Source organism: Anabrus simplex, chromosome 13 (genome assembly GCF_040414725.1).
Source record: "Anabrus simplex isolate iqAnaSimp1 chromosome 13, ASM4041472v1, whole genome shotgun sequence".
Taxonomy (NCBI): domain Eukaryota; kingdom Metazoa; phylum Arthropoda; class Insecta; order Orthoptera; family Tettigoniidae; genus Anabrus; species Anabrus simplex.
In genome coordinates, this window is record NC_090277.1 from 91,656,037 (window position 1) to 91,682,653 (window position 26,617).

Sequence of the window (26,617 nt, forward strand, 5' to 3'; positions counted from 1 at the left end):
TTACGAGCAACACTGGAACAATAAAAGCAGCTCTTTATACAGGCACAACATTAAATCTGCCGCATCCATAATTGCCAACTTGCCGGGTGAACAGTCTCATGTATTAAACCCACATGAACGCTCCTGGAATTTCCAATTACTGCCTCTGCATGTTTAGGGCAGTGGAGATATATATTTAACAGAAATCACAATATATAATTTTATTATAAATGCAGTTGCGTAATATAGGGGTAGCGCACCTTCCTATTAACTGGAGGCTCTGGATTCTATTTCCAGTCTCAACACAACACCAGGTGACGTTACAATATCATCATTTTCATTTTTCCTTGTCCAGCATCTGCCAGGTGAGGGTCTTGATGGTGGCCTACTTCTCCAGCGTTGCCTCTCCTACCACTACGCCTCTTCTGTAATTCTGTTCCAGTCCAGTGTTACGGCTTATAGTTCCCTGGTGCGGCCCATACTACTATACGGTCTTCCTTCCTGGCACCCAACGACAACGCACTATATGAGGAAACTAGAGGGTGTCTAGCAACGAGCGGAACGTTTAATTAACAAACACATCTCTTTAAACATAGCTAGGTCATTGCCACCAGTGAACAACTTATGTACACAAACAGACGTAGCCTTCCTTAAGAAATCCCTGACAGACAACACACACCTTTCCCCTTTCCACCGCCTGCAGCTTTATTACAGCTCTGTTAAGTGTGGCCAAGGTGTTACTGTTCTCCCTCCCCTCGCGATAACAACCTCATATTTGAATGGATTTCACGCAAGGTCTGCTCGTCTCTGGAACCTTCTACCATCTGATGTAAAAGTGCATCCTCTTCCTCTCTTCATCCGCACAGTAAATAGCATATATGTGTAAATAGAAACCCATATGAATGAATGTAACTTGTGTAAATTAGAACTGCAAGAAATATGGGTGCAAGTACAGTGGGATGTGGGCGAATGCGAATGCGTATGCGTGTGCAACTGATAGTGGATGAATGCGTATACAGGGGTATGAGTGAGGGTATAAATGACTCGGACTTCCTACTCTAATATGTATAGAATAAATTAAGATAATTATTCTAAGAGTACAGTATTTAGGGTGTAAATATGCACATTTAAAATTGTCTAAATATATGTGAATATTCAGTAGAGTTTATGTATACATACAAAACCAAACCAAACCCCATGGAACTACAGCCCTTGAAGGGCCTTGGCCTACCAAGCGACTGCTGCTCAGCCCGAAGGCCTGCAGATTACGAGGTGTCGTGTGGTCAGAACGATGAATCCTCTCGGCCGTTATTCCTGGCTTTCTAGACGGGGACCGCCATCTCAATTCTCATCAAGTATACTGAGTGGACCTGAAACCAGCCCTCAGGTCCAGGTAAAAATCCCTGACCTGGCCGGGAATCGAACCCGGGACCTCCGGGTAAGTAGCAGGCACGGTATCTCTACACCACGGGGCCGTCTCTAGGCATACCTACATGTGGGGATAAAGGAACTTCCGCGTATGTAGGGCTTGACATTTCTCCATCTACCAACCCTAAATTGTACATATACAATTTAAGGAAAAGAATTAATAATAATAATAATAATAATAATAATAATAATAATAATAATAATAATATTTTCTTATATACTGTTCATCTTGCTCTTAGTCTCCCTCTTGCCCTCTTTCCCTCTATCTTAGCCGCCAACATTTGTTTTCGTATCCTTCCCTTCTCCATCCTCATAACATGTCTAAACCATCTCAATGTATTGTTCTCCATCCTATTATTCAGTTTTTCCACCCCTATCTCTTTTCAGACCTCAACCTTTTTTAATCTGTCTCTCCTTGTCTTCCCTACCATACTCCTCAGGAACATCATCTCACGGGCCTGAATTACTATCAACTCTTGTTGTTAATGTCCATGTCTCTGATGCATACGTTAATACAGGGGCGAGGCCGACGAGAAAGACAAGCCGTAGCGCGCACGTCACACATTGACCGTCACGTGACTGTGCCAGTCTGCTTGGAGAACACATCTCGAGGACCACGCTGCTGTAGCCTCTCACGTCAGCCTGAGGAGGTTAGCGCTGAAAGGACGAATATCTACACACCTAAAAAAACAAACCAAACCAAACCAAACCCCCATGGAACTACAGCCCTTTAAGGGCTTTGGCCTACCAAGCGACCGCTGCTCAGCCCGAAGGCCTGCAGATTACGAGGTGTCGTGTGGTCACCACGACGAATCCTCTCGGCCGTTATTCTTGGCTTTCTAGACCGGGGCCGCTATCTCACCATCAGATAGCTCCTCAATTATAATCACGTAGGCTGAGTGGACATCGAACCAGCCCTCAGGTCCAGGTAAAAATCCCTGACCTGGCCGGGAATCGAACCCGGGGCCTCCGGGAGAGAGGCAGGCACGCTACCCCTACACAACGGATCTACACATCTACAATCAAATTTTACAGGGGAAAGTACCATTTAGAAGAAGTGGAAGAAGTGGGTTCAATGGTAGGGGTACGTGGCTAAGTAGGTTTCTTGAATTTGTGGAATAGATTCGGCTTACGGAAGTCCAGAATCAATCTTTTAGTAATCGCCTCTTTTCGAGGATCTTTATATCAATTTTATAATCACATCTGTATTAACAGTAGTTTCCTTTAATGTTCTAAAGGTATTGTTCTTTAATGTTTTGTATTTCGCAATGTTTAATGCTATATATTGTGCTATTAATTATTGAAATTTATTTTTTGATCTGCCGGTAATTAAACTGTGTCCTTGTGGCCATCCAGAATGACTGTAAAGTACAATAGTTGAGTTTCTCAATAAATATACGAGCTGTTACCGGCGGCCTTTCTCGCGTGGAATTCGTAATTTATTAAAAGTAATCGTTCCTCAGCACTGCAATAAGACATTATATGAAAATTCCCAAAGGTATAAAAACTATGAATACAATGAGTTTTATTTACTCCAGAACCCCATGAAAAGCATTCAAGGCCAATTTCGGCCCTCCCCCCTTTCGCCTTAAATGGATTTTATAAACATAAAAATATAGATTTTTCTTTATTCTTAAAGGAGATTACAAATACCAGTTTTTACGTCTATAACATATAAAGTTTTTGAGATATACTCATTTTAAAAATTCACGCCGCTTTCCACGTCTGTCGCAAGTTTGGTCTTAGAGATATACGTATTTTCATAAAGAGTATTCAACCCCCTTTTCACTTGTTTTTACCCCCCTACCCCATACGTGGATTTTCCGAAAACAAAAAGTACGTGTTTATTACTTTTAAGGAGATTGCAAATACCAATTTTTACGCCTCGCAGCTGTTCAGTTTTAGAGATATAGACATACACATTTTAAAAATTAACCCCGTTTCTCACCCCCTTAGCGACGGAACATAAAAAAAAAAATCGTTCCTTAGTGAGCACCTGCACTCTGGTATGAATGTATCCCCAAAATGTAACATCTTTATGTCCTGTAGTTTTGGCTTGGCGATGATAAATCAGTCAGTCAGTCAGGACATGCTATTTTATATATATATAAACATATAAACCACATCATACTCCCTTTTCATTCATTCATTCATTCTCTGTTCTACCTTAATCACTTTCTACTTATCTCTTCCGTAGCTCTTTCTTTACATCAGTTTCACCCTACTTCCTTCCCTCTCTGTCTTCCCCCATCTATCTGACCTACCCCACTCCTTATCTCCAGACCCCAACTTCTCTCAATTCCCGACCTCCATCACCTGTTTCCTTTTAAGAACGATCTGTGCTCGCGGTAGCACTTTAAGACCGGACAAATGTCTTCTTACTCCGAGTTGACAAGTCGATTTCTTGGTCCATTAGCTGGTCCACTCAATCACTGATGCTTCGTAATCGGAAATACCTTGGTCGCTGCTATTTACTTCGACAACTTACAGCCAATGACTTACTCAAGAAAGTTCACAGAAATCTGCCACCGTCACGTGAAAGAGACAGAAATAAATGCTCTTGGTATCGCTCTCCTTTTCAGCATCTCTTACAACTTGGACAGACACCTCCAAAACACTCAGCTGGCCATTATTTCGTCTGTTATATCGAGCTTCTCTTCTGTTAATATTGAACTCGGAAAGAAGTTAACATAGAAGAATGAGGTGTATTAAACATTTTTTCGCACCAATGGAAATGAATAATGAAAGGAAACATAGTACCAGAAACAATTTTTCCTTAACAATATGTCTAAATATTTAGAAATAATATAAACCTATGCTATTATATAATTAATTATTCAATATGGCGATGTATCATGACCACCATTTAGCCGTTTCCCTGATAATTTCCAAACACATGAATATTTTTCTATGATTCGTCCTCTATTACGATTAGTAATGTTGTAGTTAAAAAATGTACTAGAATCAGAAAAGTCCATCAAGTACAAATATTTATTTCATGAAGTTATTTTCTAGTAGTCAATATTTTAATTAATTTTCATTTTCAAATCTGTTTAAAACTTAATAAATGAAGCTAGCCCAATAATTCTAGTACATCTTCCCTATGAAGTATACACACATGAAATATTTCATCTTAGTGTCTTAAAAACTTTCAGTGTTATCAGGAAAATGGTTCTGAAAAGCAAAAGTTACGAGAAACGAACACAAACGTACAGATAAACGTTGACAGGGCTTCACGTGTTTGGTCATAACTCCCAAAGTATTGGAGGTATCAACCAAAATTTTGCACTGTCATAAAGAGAAAAGTTACATTACAAATGAAAAAATTAACTGAAAAATCGTATTTTTGGCTGGTAAAAGGTGTTGGTCCCCCCCTTAATGCAATTGGCAGACATTATCAGTATAATTCAGGACGACCCAAGTAGGACGCTATTACTTTATACAGATAACAATGTGGTAGGATCCTCAAACGAACTCAACATTGATAGAACTAGAAAAATAGATGCACGAAAATCACTTTGAACTAGCTTTTTAAGGTTAATTTCAAACGACATTTAGGAAAGGCGGAAAATCAACTCTTAAATATATCTTCACGTTGTACAACGAACCATTGAAATGAAAGGGCGTATGGCTTTTAGTGCCGGGAGTGTTCGGGGAAAAGTTCGGCTCGCCAGATCCAGGTCTTTTGATTTGATTCTCGTAGGTGACTTGCGCGTCATGATGAGGATGAAATGATGATGAATACGACACATACCCCAGCCCCCGTGCCAGCTAAATTAACCAATTATGGTTAAAATTCTCGACCCTGCTGGTAATTGAACCCGGGAACCATGTGACCAAAGGCCAGCGAGCTAACCATTTATCCATGGAGCCGGACAACGAACCACTACTCGTAGTGATGAAATTCAATTACCAGGGTATATTATCCTAGACTTCAGCAAGATCATTCAACTATCATATACAAGAGAAGTCAGGCAAAGCCACCAGAGTCATCAATAAGATCAAAAATATAACGGCCCTATATCGTACTATAGCTTTGACACTGTTCCATGTGTCCATTTCACCCATCGTGACATATGATTTAGACATAATATGGGATCACTTCACAATCAATTATCTCTAACGAATAGTGTGTGTGTGTCAAGTCGCGATTCTAAAAATATGCCCTAAGAGTTGGAAAAAGGGCTCCTAGAAGATTAGTTTACGAGCTAGCGAAAGAATCTTTCTAAGCAGACAACTTAGGGCGAAATTATCATTGCCAGCTACAGGACCATCTATACACCTCCTAGAGTGTATACAAGCAAAGAGGAGTGGGATCGATAAACACTTTTATATTACTGACGCCATGGTGGACAGAACGTGGACAATAAGATGCGTTCAATCAGGTCATTCCACTGGCCGGTTGACAAATGTGTGTGAGTACGAAGCATCATCTAACGACGCGCCAAGAAAGAACAAAATCTGTCAGTGAATACATTAAGAATTAATGTCCATTCGGGGATTCGTTTTCTTTTGAATTTCAATAAAGGATGTATATTATTATTAACAAGCTGTTACTTTCAAGAATAAACTATCATTCCGTACAATGAAAAAAAATGAAATGGCGTATTGCTTTTAGTGCCGGGAGTGTCCGAGGACAAGTTCGGCTCGCCAAGTGCGGGTCTTTCGATTCGACACCCGTAGGCGACCTGCGCGTCGTGGTGACGATGACATGATGGTGAAGACAACACATACACCCAGCCCCCGTGCCAGCAAAATTAACCAATGATGGTTAAAATTCCCGACCCTACCGGGAGTCGAACCCGGGACTCCTGTGACCAAAGGCCAGCACGCTAACCATTTAGCCATGGAGCCGCACATTCCGTACAATATGATCAGCTAAAATATCTACAAAGTTATACAGTACCGGGAGTAAACGGATGGAATTTTCGAGTTAGAGTTTTGATTGTCCTTATCCCGCTCATAAGGGTTTTATTATTGGGGTGTCACCTTCTGTTACGCTGTTCCAGAAAATCTACTTACTTTACTGTAGCGATTCAGCGAAAGGGAAGTTAATGGTTAGTGAAAACGCAAGAATCAACAGAGACTATCGTCAGCAATTGTATAACACAAAATATATTACGTATTTCACACAAACAGTACCTAAAAACTAGTAGCGAAAAAAGGTTAGTGAACTCCTGGTCTTACGTGTCTTGTACGAACTGGTCAGCAAAATATTTTGTGGCTTATATATGCATTATTATAAAGAACCGCTGAGATATCGAATTAAGTTTAAGAGTTATAATTTTTCATTTTGAGAATCTATAAAAAAAACACCCCACTTTTGAGTGTAAAGGCCATCCTGTCCACTAAAGTACAGAAATATATGCTACTTTATTTTTTCTAAATAACCATTCAATAGAGTGTATATTTGCATAAAAGTGCCTAGAAGTAAAATAAAATTCTGAATGTTGTTTAAATCAGAAGAGTATCTTCATTTAGGTACAATGAACTTAGAAAAGCTTCCAAAACATCACTATTCATTAAACATTCTAAGTACACAGGTTCGAAATGTACAAGGACATAAATGTGGCAGTTTTAACATTGATGGGAAGGGACAGTCCAGTACCCGTTAAATATATGAAGTGAATTTCCCGCCAATTGATACTTAATCACATATTTTAGATAATGCATCGATATTTTAAACGACTATTGTAATGCTTATAACTTACCACTTTTGAGAACTGCTTGTTAGGCATTCACAGAGTCCTGAAACAATGAAAAAATAAGTTAGACTCTCCAACATTTTTCAAGACGGACAAAATATAAGCCAGGGTTAACGCTAAATATGAGAAACAAATGAATGAATGAAAAATCACTGTGCCTCAGTCCTAAAAAGCATGAATGAAATACAGTTAGATTGATGCTTTCACGGCCCGCGTTAATAGATATGATTAGGGCTCGGTATTCTAGGTAGAAATATACATAGTGTAACATGCGTTTTTGGGGTGCTAATAGGTCATACCCCTAACATTTATGCAAACCTCACAGCAGGACCGTTGTGCGGTTGGAGTATACTTGTTACTGGCCTCAGTAGGATTGTATTCTAACCTATTACTGCCTACAAATCCGGGCTCTAAATATGATAATCTGCGAAAACCTACTGGGGACTTCATTTATACTGTTGAGAGTGCTAAGCTATGCTTGAGAATTGCTGTGGGCTGTAGTTAATTTATTCAGCCATTTTCATATCGTTATCGGAACTTATTATACAGTCGAAACCGTTTATTGCGACATCCCTTTAACAGACGTATTGGATATAACGGCGAAATCTAACGTTCCCGTCTAAATCCTATACAAACACTGTATCTTAAAAATCACTTAGTACGATGTCGCTTATTACGACATATCTTATAAAACGACCTATTTTGATCACAGTAGGTTTTCGCAGATTATCATAGAGCCCGAATTTGTAGGCAGTAATAGGTTAGAATACAATCCTACTGAGGCCAGTAACAAGTATACTCCAACTGCACAACGGTCCTGCTGTGAGGTTTGCATAAAAGTTAGGGGTACGGACTATTAGGACCCCTACACAGAGAAGTGTAGCGGCCATAACGTCCAATATTGATTTTTGCTGTGAAGACGTCACAAAATAAAAGGAAGGTATTTAATATCGAAGAAATTCACACATAATATGGCGATTAGAAAATAGGGAATCAAGTGTCAGCATCGCGAAGGATTTGGATGTGTATCACACTTAATGATTTCTACCACTTGGAAGGACAGAAAGAAAATACAGGCTCTTTTCGAAAAAAAATTCTTTAAGCATCAAGCATGTCAGAATATCTACGCACAACGATATTGAAGAATATTCACTTAGACGGATTAAATAGCAAAGAACAAATAATAAATCAATCACTACTGATCTCTAGTTAGGGCAGTCGCACAGGTTGCAGATTCCCTATGTGTTGTTTACCTATTCTTTCCTTAAATAAATAGTATTATTATTACTAATATACTAATATTAAAGCGGAAGACAATGAATTTCCTCTCAGTGCAATCCCACAAATACCGTGAATGTATTTCAGTTACGTTTTTTGAAGTTTTAACTTAAATCTATTAATTAACCATTAGAGATATGACACTTTTGCAACAAAACAAACAATTTTGAGCGGTTGTTGGCTATAACGATCGGTGATTGGCGGTCCCTTGTGAGCCATTATAACCGATTTTGACTATTTATATTCCGTGTTCTTATCTTTTTAATATTGTGTACATAGGTGATGATTCATATTTAGTAAGTTTTTATTTCATATGTCATTTTACATCATTAACCACCATAATCCTTGCTCATAAATTCACTCAAAGAACAGGTATTTTAGCTAGCTACCTATAAATCAGACGAGGAACAATCTTCCTCTTCATACTGTGAGTATTGTTCACTAATATCATCATCGACAATAATCACGTGATTTATGTAGGCTGTTTCATGTAATTTGTTTGTTTGCTCCACTTGCCATTTTGATGAAGTGGGTTACATTGATTAGTGACAGAACACTGTGAGGTGTCGACGAACGCACACAAAAATACGTCGCTCAAATACAAAGTACTTCATTGTGTGACTTTTCTTTTCAGTACAAACCCTATCAATGTTAATTCAAATGGTGACAGCACATTATAACACGCTCCCAGCTCACAAATATTGCCACCGTAAAATGCTTCAATTCATCTCCTTTCAGGGAATGAGAGCGCTGCACGCTTTTTTCCCATAAAACAGGAATTAATGCTGATGCACCATCTGGCGGCCATGGTCGTTAAGTCGTGGAAATCTATACGCCGTGGACAGCCAGCTCTCTCAAGCTTGAGTATCAGCCCATCGTTTCTTAGTTCGATGACTGGGTGTCCTTTCAACCCCCTTGCAACACAGGTTGAAACTAACATAGCCGACTTCCACTCGTTCACTGTCAAATTCCACGCAACGCTCGAAATAGTTTTAATGCTGTACGAGATTTCAACGCTTGGTGAAGCGTGAAGCTGTAATCGATAGCTAATTCTCCATGGCATATAATTTATCGCTTTGGCTGCACCTTACCCGATAGCCGTGTTCAATTCGTCGCCAAGTCAGAAATTTTTATCTAGATCTGAGGGCTGGTTCGAGGTTCACTAAGCCTATGTGAATACAATTGAGCAGCTAACTGAGGGTGAGGTAGCGGCCCCGGTCTATAAAACAAGAATAACGGCCGAGGGGATTCGTCGTGCTGACCATACGACACTTCATAATTTACAGGACTTCGGGCTGAGAAGCGGTCGCTTGGTAGGCCATGCCCCTTCGGGGCTGTTACGCCATGGGGTTTGGTTTTGATTTTTAAATATCACTCGCGTTACTGCGAAGTACAACAGTGCTCCAAAAATTGTTCACCTAAAATTCCCTTTGGGGAAATCAAATGGTCATAAATATGCTGCCGAGCAACCATGCAGACTGTGATGTGAAGTACTGATGGATAGCCACGACATACAGATCCACGGCCTGTGCAGCCTTCAGGTAACAACATGTGACATATTTTGTCACATGACATTATTACGTTACACAAATTTTCGAATGACCCCCTCCCCCCAGCTCTAAGACATATTTATGTCAAAGAAAGATAACAAGAGCCCTCATTGTTGTCGTATTCCCCCTCGTGTTGGATTTTTAATACTATGGCCGTTATAGAGTTACGGTGACGTCTTTTAGGGACCACAACGGCGTACATCAGGTTGATTACCTCAACAGGTCAGCGGTAATGAATGCTGCCAGTTTTTGTAACACGCTGGAGCGTTAGCGGGTAGCAATTCGCAGATAACAAGCTGGGCTTCTTTCAACACGTTTCGTGTTGCTCCACGACAATGCCCGGCCACACGCAGCCAACATCAGGCGTGAACTGTTACGGCGCTTTCGACGAGGTACTGAACAATCCTTCTTAGAGTCCGGATATGACACCCACTGATTTCCTTCTCTTGGTAGTATTGAATAAACAACCTTAGTCGTAATCGATTGAATGATGATACGGCTGTTCAACATGTCGTCATCACCAGGCAACAGGGGCTGGACGTACAGTTCTTACCTTTCACCATCAATTGGTGTTCCTTAGGAACATATGCTTCGAGCAGAATATTTATTATATTAAACAGTAATATGCAGACACCGGATTTTTAGGCAGTAATAGGTTAGAAAGCAGAGTAATTTGGTTATTGGGAAGTGTTGACTAGTCCATTCTTCCATTATGTAGCGAGAGTAACATAAATCCTAGGGGTTTTGATGGGCCATACTCCTAACGTTTATGTAAAACTCATAGCATAACAGTGGTGCAATGTACACTATACTTGTTTCCTGTTTCAGTAAGTTTAGATTCTATCCCGTTAGTGCCTAAAAATGCGTGCCATGTTATTATTTTTCAGTGCCCTGCTGCTGTTTAGTCTTATATCTACCTTCCAAATGAAGGGTTTTTTGAAGCTATCTTGTATTAACAATTCACATCGACCGATATAAAAGGACGACGTACGAAAAATCTTTCAATTTCTTTTCAAATATTGTACGAGAGCTCAACGCTTGGTCATGCGCGAAGCTCTAATCAGTACCTAATTCTCCATCGTATAAATATCTCTCTGCCTGCCTCGAACAAGACTCTCTCTCTCTCTCTCTCTTTCTCTCTGAGTATCGCATTGCAAAGAACTTTCTAGTTTCTTTCATAAATGATGCAATTTTGTGCGATTTTGGTCTTCCAGACGATAGTTCTCCATGGCAACGTACTGATTTTTCTTATTTTATCAACACCCATATTTTTTCAACTTGTCCTCGATACCTTTTGCCATAAACGTTTCCTCCGAAAATTAGTCTTTCCAGGCTGTCATCATTCCTCCTTTCCCTGGCGATCCAACACAGTTCCTATTTAAGACGAAGGGATCAACAGATTACATTCGTGGCCTGAATATTAGTTTGTAATTCGAGATCATTGTAAATATTATTTTTAGCTATGTAGCCATACCAAACCAAACCATTCCCCGTGGCACTACAGCCCTTGAAGGGCCTTGGCCTACGAAGCGACAGCTGCTCAGCCCGAAGGCATGCAGATTACGAGGTGTCGTGTGGTCAATGTAGCCATACGCTAAATAAATAAATAAATAAATAAATAAATAAATAAATAAATAAATAAATAAATAAATAAATAAATAAATAAATAAATAAATAAATAAATAAATAAATAAATAAATAAATAAATAAATAAATCTTCGTTATCCTTCACCAAAGAATTACAGGGTTCTGTGGCATAGACTGTCTTGTATTACAATTTCCTGGAGGAAGGAATCATTTGTTCGCCATGCTATTCGCAACATCCTTCTCCAGCTCCACATTTCGAAGGCATTGAATCTGTTTCTATCCTCAGATTTTATGGTCCATTTTCCACGTGAAGATCGAGAAGTGAGTGACTAGTCTTTCCTTCGTATTGACTGTAATAGCTCTATCTTGCCGTATCTTTAATTTTGTCGTATCCATACGTCCCAGAAAGATGGGACGCTTGATTTCTCTCTCACAGCTGCCAGTATACGTGAGTTGGATAAGTATATTCTCGTGCCGTGACCAATCGCCCATCAGTGACATCGGAAGAGTACCTCGTTTCCATGATGCTCAGACAACTTTCTGGCTATCGTCTGTATGCCATCTCTTCCACGATTTTTGCCGTTCATATCTTCTAAATGTTGCCCATTGTAGATTTTCTACTCTTCAAATTTACAATACCAATAAAAGGGAAGTGCAAGCCATGCTATTGATGACCGACGTTCTTGGAGGGCATGCCACTTGAAAAATAAAACGAAGCTCAACATATAAAACTGAATTTACTTAAAGTAATCTGTAATGGATTTTTAATTCCATTTTGTATCCAATTTCTACATGAACATACCGGACTATTATCACTGCTGTTCAGATCGGAAGGGTCACTAATCACCGACGAGCAGTTAAGAGAGTGTTGAAAGTACTTCTACACCAGTTCTTCTCCAATTCATTCAATAAAATGTACTTCCGTTTGGTTTTCTATACACCATAGGTATATACAGGTGTGAAATAATGGGCACTATGTTATAATTAGAGCTCGAATTTGCAGGTAGTAAAAGGTTAGAACGCAATCTTACTGAGAGTAGTAACAAGAGTACTCCAAACGCATAACAGTCCTGCTATGAGATTTGCATAAACGTAATGCGGTATGGCCAATTACAGTAGAACCCCTAGAATTTATGTTATTCTTGGTACATTTCGGAACAACGGGCTAGCCGACGCTTCCCACTAGACAAATTAGTTTCATTCTAACCTACTGAAAATCCACAGCCTGTTTTTAGTCATGCGACCGGCTCAAGAATGGAATGACTGACTGACTGACTGACTGACTGACTGACTGACTGAATGAATGAATGAAGCTCCATCTAGTGGCGGGTACAGGAGGGTTATAGCAACTGAGGCTTTCACTGGCGGCGTTACAAATCATACCATTGTTTTCCGGGCTTGTAGGCCGTGGTCTAGGAGGATGTGATGGTTCCGGCATTATATCAAAGGCTGCGTTCGGCGTTATCAAGGGTTCCGACCGACTTCGATATCAGGGAAGCTCATAGTGGAATGAAGTGGTGATGCAATTCCATCTCATATAAGGCAAGCTACGGGCCTGTGCTCGTCTATTGCCCCGCCATGCTTGAGGAGCGGTCGCTGATTGGCTTTTCTTCGGCCAATGATTAAAGCATTGAGGAGCCCGATGTACGTCGACCTGTCTTGGAGGAGGCAGGCAACTGATCACCCGTTGCTTTATCTGGTCCGTCACGACCATTATGTCGGCTGCCGAAGCCTGTCGCACTCCGCTGGGGCAATGATTAATAACTGGTAGATTAAATGAAATGAGAGTGGAACGTATTGTTGGAATGAAAGATGACAGGAAAACCGGAGTACCCGCATAAAATCCTGTCCCGCCTCCGCTTTGTCCAGCACAATCCCATATGGAGTGACCGAAATACGAACCTCGTAACACAGCAGTTGGAGGCTGGCGCGCTGCCGCCTGAGCCACAGAGTCAACTGCATTCTAACCTATTACCACATAAAATGCAAGCCCCAGTTACAACCCTGTGGCACTCCCAACTTGAACTTTACTGTGTGTTCATTTAACTGGCCTTGTTTTACCACTTTGTTTCGACTTCATAAATAAAACTACCCATCATCCTATTTCTCATTCTTATACGTTTATAGGATTCTGTTATTACTCGATATGTTATTCAGAAAGTTGCCGTTGTTGTCGTGCAGATGACATTCCCGAATATATTGTGGAATTAAACTTGAAAAGTAAATTGATATGTACGGAGTAAATAACACTGCAGAGGTTCATAAACGTATTTAGGATTGCTTAATAACGTTAAACAGCATAGAGACAAGTAATATGAATTAATTACGAAAGACAACTGAATTTGTGCCATGCACTTGTTATGGTTCCTTTGCGCTGGGGTAAACTTTACAGACTTGGCTATAAAGTACTTTAATATACCCTCAGCTATTTAACCATCCACTTAGTGTCTTCATGTACCACAGAAATGGAGAGAGTATTTCAATGGGGAGCAGTTTAAGAGGGCTCACAGGATTTCATTATCTTCAGGAATAGTGTTAATGCAAGAAACTCATAAATGTGGTAGCTTTCATGGTTTTTTTTGTTACTGTTCCTTTGAACATAATATTTACAAGATCTGATATATCTTAAAATATAAGGGCCCATCTTGTCCAGGTAGCTAGGATCTAATTCATTCATTCGGAAATTCAATTCAGAAATTAAATTAAAACATGTGATGAGGCACATACCACTGATATTTCCAGTAACATCTGAAAGGACTACCTGGAAAGATCTGAATGAAAAAAGGAACTGTCTAACCAAGGGGTGCGAAAATAAAAAAATAATTCTAAGAGCCACTAAAATTTCTTAGGCACCAGACATAAATTTTTAAAAACAATTTGCTTACCTCTATAATATTAACCACTTCAATCTCTCACTTCACTCTTAAATCACGTAAACCACTCTAGACACTTCATTTAATGGGCACAAATATAGTAAACTCCCAATCAGTGCTTAGACCTACTATATAACTGAGAAAATCTGCCGCCAGGACCGAAGATTTAGCTTGCCGATGTAATGTTTACCATTTGTCACGAGATACATCGAACGCCCATATCGGTTCAAGTCAATCTTCAGTTAAGGCCAATGCTCATAACCGATTCTAAACCTTATAATACGCTTGAAAGACGACAGTAACAACAACAAAAATAAAATAAAAAAACTTAGGAACGAATTTTCCTGTCGAGATTTTTTAAATGCCATAAAATTAACTTCTTATGCGTTATTTCCAGAGTGGAAATAAATTAAGAAAATATTACGTTGCCCTCATATTGGAATTTAGTAGTTACAATAAGAAAATTTGAACATTTCAGACGGCTATACATTTATTTTCGTCCACATGGCGAGAGAGCGACTAGGATTTGTCCAGCCCTGGTCCAACTATTACAATCTACAAATTCCTTGCATAACGTTTCATGTCGATTTCCTATAAATTAGTTTGTAAATGCTTTGGAAAAATATGTATCAATTTCAAACATTCTGATCGGTAATCGATTTGCAGGAGAGTCGACAATCGAATTATTGCCCTCTTTCCAGACATCCACTTGCTAGAGAGCGACCACCACTGGCTGGTCGGTCATAACTTCAATCACTAAATAGAACTTTGACTTTCACTGCAAAGTGGCTAACTTATACAGACTCAGGGGACACAAACTAATAATGACTTTCCCCGGTGTGTTAATATTTAACTCGCCCAAACAGCAGGCTATTAATTTGCTAGGTCAAGAGTTATATCCAGCGGTACAATTTAGATAATGAACGAAAGTTACATTAACAGGAGCGGGAGAACTGTGTATTTCATGCACAATGTATTAACTAACTTACAAATAACAAAACTAACATTAAATTTACAACACCGCCCAGCATTGTGTGAACTACCAACCAATTAAATTTCAGTTCGGAAATGAGAAATAGGTGATTAAATAGACCCAGGATTTTTGTGAAGTAATAGGTTAGAATGCAAACTAATTGCATTATTAGGAAGTATCATCTAAGCCGTTCCTCCGTAATATAGTGAGAGGAACACGAATTGTAGGGCTTCTAATATAGCAAACCCCTAAGGTTTATGCATACCTCATAGCATAACTGTTGTGCGGTTGGAGTATACTTGTTGCTCGCCTCAGTAAGTTTGCATTCTGACCTATCGCTGCATAAAAATTCGGGCTCTATTGATTACATTTTCCAGAAGGCAGCGAAATACGTTCTTTTACCGAAGAAGACACTTGAGTATTGACCCAGGCGGTGGAAAATCCACCAAGCGGCGTGATAGCCCAGTGACAATCACTTGCTTATCAGCAGGACAGTAGTGGTTCGAATACCGGCAAAAGCTCGTGAGATTTTTGAGGTATGAAATAACGTACCAGTAGATCGAAAACCCTAATGGTCCTTGTCTTACCAAGCTTAAAATCCTGCAGATTATGAGCTGTCACGTGATCAGCGTAAGGAGTCCTCTCACCCATTATTCCTGGCTTTCCAAACCGGGGCTGCTATCCCACCGTCAGAAAGCTTTTCAATTATAATCACGTAGCCTGAATGGAATCCGAACCAGCCCTCAAGCCCAGGTAAAAATCCCTGACGGAAGGGAATCGAATCGGGGGCACCTCCTTGGCTATGACCATGATATTAATGGTCAAAAAAGTGGAAGTCCCTTGACTAAAATCACTTCAACAGTCGAATAATATTGGAGGTCTTCTGCCCATAATCATGATATCAACAATATGGAACAAAATCAATGTCTAGTGGGTAAAATCACTATATCAACAGTAGATTAAAACAATAAGTGTTATGGATGAAATCAAGATATCAACAGCATAATATAACTCGAGATCTTCTGCCCTTAATCACGATATAAACAGTCGAAAATCCTGGAGGTCTTGTGGATAAAATTGCGATATGAAAAGTAGAATAAAATTGGAGGTCTTGTGACTATAATCACGAAATCACCACTCGAATAAATCTCGACTTCTTGTGGATAAAATGACGATATTCGAACAAAACTGGAATCTCTGTGGTTAAAATCACAATATCAACAGTCAAATATAACTGTTTATCCTGTGGTTACAATTTCGGTATGAACCATCACATGAAACTATAAGCGTGCTTTACAGAATATATCCACATCGAGGTCAATCCAATTCTTAATTATGAATATGGATAACCAGAAAATAAACTAATTCGGAAAGTCTATTAGAACATAATATATCGCATGAAACAAGTCGAGACAATTGTCTTCACGAGGATCGAAAATGTAAATTCTGGAACTGGGTAGGAGCTAAGACGACAAGGAGCTTGAGTGAAGTACTCGAGGTAAAAGAAATGTGATGTGGATTACCATATTGAGAAGATCGGGGGGCTGGACCTCACAAAAAGTAAAAGATAAAAATGTGTTCCGACGAGTGTTCGCAAGTGGCAGCACTTACCATCCTTCTGCTATCCAAGGGCGTCGGTTAACCTACTGCAAGTAAACAGAAAGAGAATATAGGTTAGAAGACAAAAAATGAGGCAGGCTGTGTCGGAACGCGGCCGTAAGTTTTTCTTTCACTACCCTCGAATACATCGTGTGAACAGAGAGAGTTCAAATAAAGACAGAAGTTAAAATAAACTATGTATAATTTCGTTATCACAACATTAATTTTTTCCAGTCTTACTTTTTACAATTTGCTTTAAATAATTTATGCGGGAAGAATTAAGGAGGACATAAAATGCCAACTAGGACAAGCACAAGAAATTTTCTCACTTCGAAGATTGATGTAGGAATTAGAAAGATGTTTTGAAGGGTTTCGTCTGGAGTACGCATTGTATAGAAGTGAAACGTGGACAATAACTCGTTCAGAAATAAGGAGAATAGAAGACTTCGAAATGTGGTGTTACAGAATAATGCTGAAGCTGAGAAGGGTAGATCGGGTTACGAATTACTGAATCGAATTGGTGATAGGAGATCGATTTGGTTAAATTTGAAGAGAAGGACAGATAGAATGATGGGACACACCTTAAGACACAAGGACTTGTGCAATTGATTTTTGAGGGAACTGTAGGTGGTAAGAACGGTAGGGGTGGACCAAGGTATGAATAGTACAAGGATATTAGAGCAGATGTAGGATCTAGGAGTTACGTAGAAAAAACAGTTTAGCACAGGATAGGGTGACATGAAGCGCTCAATCAAACCAGCCTGTGGAATGACGACTCAAATATAACAAAAACATTTTGCTTTACGTCGCACCGGCGATGGGATAGGAAAGGGCAAGGAGAGGGAAGGAAGCTGCCATGACCTTAATCAAGGTACAGCACTTTCATTTTCCTTTTGTGACAATGAGTAACCATGGAAAACTATCTTTAGGCTTGCAAAAAGTAGGATCCGAACCCGCCGTCTTGGCGGAGAAATCATGTTTTTCATTACTAACAATCAGTGCTATTATATCACGTACCATTATTAATACCAATACACGGATCCTGCATAATAGAAGAGGAATCTAAGCAGGACATACCTGTCAAACACCGCGTGGTGCCAAATTGACACCGGCACGAAGTCCAAAACACAAAATATGAAATTTCCTTCGACTCACCAAATACAAGAAAATTGTTCGGAATTAATTTTTCTGCAAATCAGAATTATATTTCTTCGTCACAATGTAAACATCAAATGAGCAAACCACGTCGTATTGTAACTAAAAGGGCTCGGACTTTTAGGCAGTACTAGGTTAGAATGCAAACTAATTTAGCTAGTGGGAAGCGTACACTTGCCTGTTGTTCCGTAATGTACTTAGAGTAACATAAATTCCAAAGGTTCTAATAGGCCGTACCCCGAACGTTTATGCAAACCTCATTGCAGGAGCGCTGTGCAGTTGGTGTACACTAGTTACTCGCCTCTGTAAGAGTGCATTCTAATCTTTCACCATCTTCAGTTCCGGCTCGAGTAATTATAACCAATACGCTAAACTAAATTCTTACAGATAAAGCAGCATTTTCTCTGGCTCGATCACGTGAACAAACACTTCAAAACATTCACGCCACACTGATCAACCCCTTGAACATAACATTTATGATCACAGCAAACAAAAACAAAATTGAACACAAGGGTGAAAAATACTCCAGCGGCTGATCACCTGGACGTTCACCGTTGATTTGTCCGACTCGTTGGCTGAACGGACAGCGTATTAGCCTTCGGTTCAGAGGGTCCTGGGTTCGATTCCCGGTCGGGTTAATTGGTTAATTCCAATGGCACGGTGGCTGGGTGTATGTGTAGTCTTCATCATCATTTCATCCTCATCACGACGCGCAGGTCGCCTACGGGAGTCAAATAGAAAGACCTGAACCGGGAGAGCCGAACCCGTCCTGGGATATCCCGGAACTAGAAGCCATAAGACATTTCATTTTATTTCACCGTTTATTTTGAAGTCGACAGTGAGAAAAAGGCTCCACCCGCACGGCAGTTAAGAGACGCATCTCTTGCATATCATAACGACCAGTAAGAGAAGAACCATCAGGCTTAGAAGGAACACTCTAAAACGGCAGGAGATTCAATGCATTTTCAAGTTCTGCAGTCATTGACTAAAAACAGGGATAAAGAATTTAATGATCGGGAGTTCAGGAAGATATGTAAAAAAAAAATCGTCAGTCTGCCACGTAAATCGGGAGAGCTGGCACGTATGACAGGATAAACCGAGCAGGAAGCTAATATGCTAAAACAGTAAACCACGACGTTCGGGTAATGACTCAGAGAGAGTTAAATATCCGACAGTAGCATGGGTTTCAGTGCCGACCACCCCGCTAAAATTCTTTAATGTCTTTGTCATCAGAACTAACATCGTTCCAGCAATCTCGGAAGTTTATTTCGTCCCCCCACCCCCAAACACAAGCAGATTTGGCAGACTTCCAGAATTGTTCCTTGTAACCTACGAAGCTACACGCACAACAAAACTTTCTGATGATACACACAGATTACCATCCGAGAAAAGAAAAAATGATAAACAAAAGGTAGTCCAGAATAGACAATAAGTGACTGAATTTGATAACCACACAAGTTTTTTATAGATTCCCACCTTTGCCAACAAACTAAGTCTTCACTTTGTAGTTGTGTAAAACATCTTGTATGAATAGTAGTAATACTTAAAATTTCTAAGGGCGATTTGCCCCTGCAACTTATTCATTCTTTGCTACAGTAGTACAGTGCGTATAGCAGCCACTGATGTTTGTTGCGGAAAGAAAAACTGTAGGCCTATTCATATTACGAGGGTTCATATAAATGACGGACTGGTTCTTTTCACAGATTTTTTAAAATTCCATTTCAACGTTTACATGATCTTTTTCAAAGTAGTCCCCTCCTACATCAATGCACACTTTATAGCGTTTCTGCCAGTCCTTGAACACATGCCTCAGGTCCCTGTCAGGTCCTTGATAATCGTCTCACTTTTCTTAATAACTGCTTCAGAGTTCTCTAATAGAATGCCCCTAAGCTGTGCTTTTATTGATGGGAATGAAAATAAATCACAGGTTGCAAGATCAGGAATATAAGGTGGATGCGGTACACAGGTAATGTTGAATCGAGCTAGAAACTGCATGACTTCATTTGCGACGTGAGTCCGTGCAGTGTCATGATGAAGTCACCACCCAGTCCGAGGAAGCTCTGGTCGTTCGTTTGCAATGTGCTTCCTCAGTGTAGCCAGTACTGACGTGTAGTAACAGTAGTGTGAGTCCAGCTCCGCGGGGTAGGGGGCAACGCGTCCGCCTGTCACCCGGCGGCCCCAGGTTCGATTCCCGGCCGGGTCAGGGGTTTTTAATTGTAAAATGATTAATATCCCTGGCCTGGGGACTGGGTGTGTGTGTCGTCCTTATTTTTCCTTCCCTCACATTTCCAAATGCAAGCACGACCCTAATATATGGTGCAAGTAGGGGCAAAAAATATTTTTAGGTCGACCCCCCGAAAAAAAATAGCATTTAAAAAAGAACAGTAGTGTGAGGGGGAACTGCACGCTGGTAAATCATTCCATCACAGTCAAAAAAAGTGATTACTTTCCATGTAGACGGAACAACGTTTCCCTTTTTAGGCGATTTCCACACTGTTCTGGCTTGTTTTCCTTCAGGATCATAATGATGCTTCAGCTTTTCGTAAGTTTCAGTGGCTGAGTGGTTTAAACGAAAACAGAACTTGATGGCGATATACTGCTCCTCTCGCGCCATCTCCATTGTCTGGTATGCGAAATTCTCGTAGCCTTCGGACATTATACGTAAAATCCCACTCTTTTCAAATATTGATGTTACAGATAGGAAACTATCACGGAAGCTACAGGAAGAAGTCAAATCTCAGTCTTTGTTGATCAGCCTTCGTGCATGCCATAACACCTCCATCATAGTCGTTAAATTCCCTGAAATACATCGGTGATTAGAAAAAAGTTAAAGCATTTTTTGTTTTTAAGACTTGGAAACAGAACATCACGATCTTGTTCGAAGAAAAGTAGTCTTTCAGAGACTCATTGAAAAGTGATCGATTTCATACGTATTAATACGTTAAATTGTCTATCTTACCTATTAGCAAGTATAATAATAAATAATAATAATAATAATAATAATAATAATAATAATAATAATAATAATAATAATAATAATATTATCTATAAAATCAAAAGCAAGGTTTTTTATCCACTATACAAATCTATACGCCTCCACTGATCAGTAGAAAAAATTGCACAAAGACTGACGTGGTACTGGTAGTTATTTCATCAAAGATTTTATAAAAATAAAATTGATAATAACAAGTGATACACGGGTAATGGATTTTATGTGTTGACGCCATTTTTATACCAAAATTCTTAATGGATTAACTAGACAAACGAAAGGCACTGAACTTAAATTTAGATTTATTTTCTGGAAAATTGACCTCAATTCCAATTGCTTATACGCATCATACTTTTAAATGTATAAAATTACGAATTGATATCAATTATTATTTATACCGTTTGCCCTCCTACCTCTACCACCTCGAGGGAAATGTCGCGGAGCGTGAGATACAACTGGGAAGGAGGACCAGTCCCTCACCAGGGCAGCCTCACCTGTTATTCTAGACAAGGAAGAGGGAAGGAAGGGCCCGTTGCCTTAAGTTAGGTACCATCCGGGCATTTACTTGGAGAAGAATTGGGAAGCCACGAAAAACCACTTCGAGGATGGTTGATTTGGGTATCGAACCTCCTATATTCATTTCAAAATCAAATCAAAATCAAAAATCAAAATCTCTTTATTTGCAAATGAGGTGTCTTCCTCGGTGGCAAATGGTACACTAAAATACATTATTGTCAAGCACTAAATTTTAAATTAACAGGAGACGAAGAAAATTTTCCTAGAATACAATATTATACAATTTACGCTAATATTTTTTTCTATTAAACACATACATCATCCTTAATAAATTTATATTGTTTACAAAATTCTACTTATATCTTACAAACATAGTCAACTCATATACAGTACGGTATGCGAAATTCTAATAATACTATACAACTGGTATAAGATTAAAATTAACATTGAATTTATTTACATATTTATATTTTACCCATTTTGGAACCTAAGGAGCATAACGACCTGCTGCGTCTTAACCAGAGCCCCTCTTGCCACCACTTTTCAGAGTTCCTGAAGGGCCTTCACAGCTACCGTAGCGGTCCCAGGGCCCTCGAAGTCCCCACTGTACTTCACCTCTACAGGCAGTCCCTTACTTGGGCTGTCCAAACTCCTTAGACCAGGGGATGGAATTAATTTAATCACACACATTTTTTATTTACAATATCCTGCACTGGTCGAATGCCCTCTAACATTTAATTTATTATTTCTCTTGTTGTTTATTCTCTTCTTGAATATCTGTACAGATTTTGGAAAAGGATCAAACACTACCCCTGGTAAAATGTTCCACTCCTTCACGCCCTTCCCAATGAAAGAAAATTTACCCCAATCGCTTCTGCTAAAATTCCTTCTAATTTGGTACTTGTGGTCAGTTCTAACAATATAATTATTTTCCAACTGAAGCCTCTCACGGATATCTCTCCATGCTTCTTCTCCTGTATAGACTCTGTATAATCCTATAAGTCTAGTTTTCTCCCTTCTCTTACTCTTACTTGGCCTCATGGCGCTGAGTGGACCCCGTTCCAGTCGTCGCACAACCTTTCAGGTTTTTTGGCATAGCTGGGTATCAAACGCGGAACTCCGGGGGTGGCAGGTAATCACACTAACCACTATACCACAGAGGCGGACATCGATATCAAGAAATATTCTCAAAATCGCTCATTTCACTGGTACCACAACCAGTAAATAAATCTTCTGGCGTATTGTATTTCTGGTACAAACAGAAATATTGGTTAGTAATCGAACTGGCAGTGCAGTAGAACTAGATTAAAGGTTTGATTATCTTTGTGGATGGAAGTGCTGTCTTATCTCGGGTGAAGAAAGAGCTAATACCAGAGATTATCATCGTTTCATTTCCGGAACAGCGGCCCCACTTAATGGAGCAATCGTAACGCCGGAGTGATATTATCAGACTCGATCTGGGAACAGTAGCAGACGGGTTATTCTCCTCACTTGGAGGGAAAAAGTGAGACTGAAGTGTCTAGACAAATACCTACGAAGCGTACTACAACAGGTGCATGGCTATATAAGACGATAATCAAGTTATTAGAATACATAGCATAAATGAAGTTATATTCGTGATAAATTATTGAGTAAGTACCATGAACTTCCCTATTGTAGACTAAGCACTTCAACTTGACTACTAATTCCCTGTGTTCTCAATAGATGTCTAGCTACTTGCATTTGTCTTTATCGATCTAGGGGACACATGACAATTAATCAAAGCATTATCACGAAATTATCTGTATCACCGACATGCCTCCCTTTACCCTAACTGTTATTTCATACTATGAAGTAATTGCCTTCCTTCCGTACTGAAAAGTATACGGAAAATGGCACTTTCAGTAAATCTGTCCTTAGACAGGTATCAACTGGATGTTCTCCATTTCTCTCTGTCCTGGGCATCTTCCTTCATTTGCTTGTAACTTCTTCCTCTCTTCATATCTGTCAGCATTCCAAACTTTCTTCTTCCTCTCTATCTCTTTTCCTTCAACTTTCCCCTCCATGATTCTCTGTAGTATGCAATTTCTATGTAATATGGGACCAATCTAAGACGTTTTCCTCTTCTGTATCATGATCATGAATTTTTCTCTCCTCTCCTCTCCTACCCTGCTCGGTTCCTCCTCATTTCTCACTCCATCAGTCCATTTTACTTTCTGCGTTCCTTTTTTATGTCCCATGAACTACTTTGACGGTTTTAGGAAACACCGAGGTGCCGGAATTTTGTCGTTCAGGAGTTCTTTTACGAGCCAGTAAATCTACCGACACTAGGCTGACATATTTCAGCACTTTCATATACCATTGGACTGAGCCAGGATCGAACCTGCCAAGTTGGTGTTAGAAGGCCAGCGTCTCAACCTTCTGAGCCACTCAGCCCGGCTATCATATACAGTATAAGTCCGCTATAGCGAGTACGGCATACAACGAGCACCCCGCTATAGCGCCAGTTTTTGTCTGTCCCTTCATAATTCCTATATTAAAATATGTATTAATTTTTACGAACTCTTTTATAAGAAATCCCCCTTCAATGGTTGAACTCCGCTTCACAGTAGTTCAAACACAGGCAGTGAGTGAGATTATGAATCAGCGAAAACCAAACTTAACCTTGTTGAATTGTGAGCACTGTGGTTCCTCACCAGCCTATATGAAAAATGGCGTCTCTACATTCCCAGCTCGAGTAATCTTTCTCCATCACAATACTGACTAATGTATAGGTGTATCCATTTCCAACAGATAAATATCGCATGACCATGTGTACGAATCTGTTAGCTTACATGACTGTCCATTGCTTCAAATAATATTAATTTTTATATTTTATTGCCACATAACTCCCATGTACACACCTCTCATACCTTTCTTAGCAACACACACATAAACAAAAGTTACTGCGGCATCAAATATGTGTAATTGTCATAGTGAGGTTCCAAATTATGTACAATTCAAAATTTAACTTACAATAAGTCAATTCACCATTATATGAAATAATACTTATATATGCAGCAGCCACAGAAAGTAATCTATTACGTAACGATCTGAAATTTTGCGAGATTTCTAAACCAGTAACGTAAACGTATCACAGAAAAATATCAAATTAATAACTGGAGAATGTATCTACTAACTAGCTTGAAGGTAATCTTATTCGAAGAGGCAAAATAAAGTTAACTCTACTCTGTTACAATCTGAGTTCACTGTTATTTATTTTTATAGCGCATTCCGCGTTAAGGAAACAGTACGGCTCTTATAGACTTACAAGGAGTGAACACACCCCCTCTAAGACACACATAATTCCTCGTGATTAAGGGATATTATAATGTACCTTGTAATGTATTATGAAAGACAGATAAAAAGGATGAGGCATATTTTCCCCGAGTTATTAAAATACCTACATAACATTTTCTTTTTCATAAATAAATTTGTAGGGAGGAAGCTCAATGGCGGTAACAGCCATCGCTTCGTTGCCATTCTTCATTTCCCTCCTGCTCTGGCAGTCCCTCACTCTGAACGGCCGGCAGCTCACTTCTGTAGTGAATCCATCTACAGTTTTTATTTGTTGGGTGTGTATTTCTAGGCTTTAAATTAGTGCGTAATCGTCTTTCGTTGAGTTGAGAGTTATGCGATAAGCCTACGTGTGTGTGATTTATTTCTTTAATTTTAATACTGTGATCTTTTGTAGAGTCATCTACAGTATTTATTTTCTTGCCTGGAGAAATTTATTTAATACATTTAAGTGCATTCGTCACACTTCGAGCCAATAAAAATTATTTGTCTGTTTTCTCCACCAATGTTCCTTACACATTCAATGCTGAGGTTTTTTATGAGCCGTAATTTACCTCCGATTAGGTATAAACAAAATATAGCTCCAGTAAACCCCCCTCCCCTATAGTTCATCAAAATAATTTGTAGGTTAGTTTCTTCCGCTTTTTGTCTTGAACCAAAAACTGAATTTTACAGATTTATGTGCCACTGTTCTTCCGTGATGGTATTGGCAACCCTGAGCTATAGGAACAATGCATAGTCCTAAATGAGAAGAGTAGGAACGTGAATGGAATAACCTGAGATATTTAAATTTAATTTGTAATGTTTGGTTTCATTCACGCATCATTTATTCTTACATTCACTTAAGTCAACTGTACGTACTCTGGAGATTTCACTGTTCTAATAATTTCTAAACAGGACTTCTCATATAATTTTGATGTTCACTTGATCCGTACAGAATTATCTTCAGTTGATTCTGCGTGTTCCACTTTTAAACAAAGGAACCTCTGCGTGTGTAGTTCAGCTCGTTACGTACGTATTTCCCTCTTCACCTTAGCGGTTGTAATCAACAAAACATCCCTCTCCTTCCAAATCTGCGGATCCACAATTTTACTCTACCGGGGGCTAAGCAGTCAGCCATTCTTACTCCTTTAAACACGTGTTTAATTTAAAATATGTATGTGGAAGTTCCCCCGTTTCTCTCTAGACTAATGAGGAAAGAGGAGTCTGGCTGGTGCTCGTACATTCAGACTGCATAATACCTCCCTTATTACTTTTTAAAAGTCTACCTTCGTTGTGAGAAACAGCCCATTGTCTAGTCCATTATTCCAAACTGGTATTACCTTTATCACACTCCGAACAAATCGTCAACAGCTAATTTTATACATTTTTCATTGTCCAGGATAAGACACAGAGTGTGTGCCACTTTGTTTTGTGTAAAGGTAATGACATCTATTTATAGTTTCCTACCCAGCGTGATCTCTGACGATATTTCAGATCAGAACTTAGAATACTAGAGTCTGGACTAATGAGACAGTTGAGTTGTGGCGTTCTTGCCCGTCATAATCCTCCTCCTAATCTCTATATCACAGCTGTTATTATCATTCCACGTTACAAAACTTGAGAAACAATTCCTATTCCTCTGGAGACAATGAGTTTGCTAACCTTACAAACACACTGCCATTTTCAGG